The sequence below is a fragment of the Homarus americanus genome, unplaced genomic scaffold (assembly GCF_018991925.1).
Source record: "Homarus americanus isolate GMGI-L3 unplaced genomic scaffold, GMGI_Hamer_2.0 scaffold34410, whole genome shotgun sequence".
NCBI lineage: Eukaryota > Metazoa > Arthropoda > Malacostraca > Decapoda > Nephropidae > Homarus > Homarus americanus.
This window is the reverse complement of record NW_024717017.1, coordinates 14,881-17,360: the sequence shown is the minus strand read 5'-3', so window position 1 is coordinate 17,360 and position 2,480 is coordinate 14,881.

Sequence of the window (2,480 nt, the reverse complement as noted above, 5' to 3'; positions counted from 1 at the left end):
CAGGTGCGACCTTTTTCTGGGTTGCAAAAAAGCACGATGTAACTCCATTTATTCGGTCCTTGGGTGGTTACCATCTGAATTTGAATTGAATTGAATCAGATTATTTAGCCAGAAAAAAACAGATACAGAGTGGATAATAATAACAATATTAACATGGCTGAGCCAGTTGAGAACCTGAGCTCTCTTTTTAGACACCTGATACATACTCTACATTTATCCCAAGGAAGTATTATGTAACATTTAGTATCATCTGGAATAGTACAATAGGATGGTGGTAATAAGAACATCTTATAATGTTACCACGGTTATCACTTCAATATTTATTAATTTTATTTATTTATTATTTTTTATTTATATTGTTACGCCGTCTCTTAATTTACTTTAATATCCAAGGTTCTGGGCGTAACCAAAAAAAAAAGTGAAGTAAATTAAAAGGGAATAAAAATAAATAAAGTAAACCTTTAAGAATTTAATTAAATTAGATATTAACACAATAAAGAGCCTCGTAGGCTGTCACAACAAATTGATTCACTATCGAAACCTTTAAGACACAAATGATACGAAAACATCGAAACAGGATTACGTTAACACTGCATAAACATATAAATAACGAACACAAAAAATAACTATCGTGAAACAACACTGAATTACTTCAATGTAACTAAGCAAACACTGATGGACACATAAGAGACATAAATAGGTACTCGAATAGATATACCACATTGGTGGCGACAGGAACAACACAAATAAAATAAGTATAAGTAACAGGTGACGGATGTCACTCCAAAAAACGTGAACTGAATGACAAGGAGGACTGGACTGAACTCAGTCTACAGGTGGACTACTATATATAGGGTCGGCTCTGGCGCCAATGCGACCCACCTGTGAAACATGGGTCGTTTAACGATGCAGATGGTCGTTAGAGAAACAAAGAATGCTTGTTACAATACTAAATGAAGAAATAAGATGGGCTTCAACAAATAATAACAGTTAAAACCTTAACAGCACAGGGTAAGGTGACTAGATTATATAATGGTAAATATAACACATCATTACAGGAATAATATGGAACAACATGGAAGCATGTTATATAAAAAAATAGGAAAATACAACACGGTCATAACAATATATATATATATATATATATATATATATATATATATATATATATATATATATATATATATATATATATACATAAATTACAGTGGAATTGAAAAGCATAAATATAATGGGGGAGCAGTACATCATAGGTTGTACAGTAGTAAGGTTGAACAAGAGGACAGCTGTCGGAATTATGTGTAGTTGGCAACAAGAGATCGTGGGCCCTTCGTGCACCTGTACCGTCCGGCAGACAGAGGTACAGCGACATCGTTTGCCAGCGTAAATAAAATGGGTCATTAATGCCTTCCTAAAGAAACTATCGACATGGGATCAGGTTTGTTCCACTCTACGATTTTTTTCCGATTTTTCCACCAAGTTTGATGAAAAAACGATTGTGCCGTTTCTGCTGTCCAGCACAGACACACGGCTATTCCTATACTATATTAGAGGGATTGTCGTGGTTGTTATAAACATGGTCGTGGTTATTATAATCATGATCGTGGTTATTATAATCACGGTCGTGGATGTTATAATCATGGTCGTGGTTGTTATAATCATAGTCGTGGTTGTTATAATAATGGTCGTGGTTGTTATGATCATAGTCGTGGTTGTTATAATCATGGTCGTGGTTGTTATAATCATGGTCGTGGTTATGATCATGGTCGTGGTTGTTATAATCATAGTCGTGGTTGTAATGATCATAGTCGTGGTTGTTATAATCATGGTCGTGGTTGTTATAATCATGGTCGTGGTTGTTATAATCATGGTCGTGGTTGTTATAATCATGGTCGTGGTTGTTATAATCATAGTCGTGGTTGTTATAATCATGGTCGTGGTTATTATGATCATGGTCGTGGTAGTTATAATCATGGTCGTGAGTGTTATAATCATGGTCGTGGTTGTTATAATCATATTCATGGTTGTTATAATCATGGTCGTGGGTGATATAATCATAGTCGTGGTTGTCATATTCATGGTCGAGCTTGTTATAATCATGGTCGTGGTTGTAATTATCATAGTCGTGGTTGTAATTATCATGGTCGTGGTTGTTATGATCACAGTCGTAGGTGTTATAATCATGGTCGTGTTTGTTACAATAAGGGTCTTACCTGAGACTAACACAGGTAGAAGAAACCCCACACCTAATCTTTAATCTCAATAAACCCTGATTAACCTCACCTAATCAACAGGATTAGAGACCATTAGGATTGTACCACCAATACCGATACATTTCACACTGGATTAATAACAAAACATTTAATCCCATTTCCAATAGCTAATGTCTTACGGATACTGTAAGTATCTCGTATACTATAGGAAGGAATAGAATAAAGGTTAGAATAATTAGTTAAAGAAATATTCGCCATAAGGAGAGG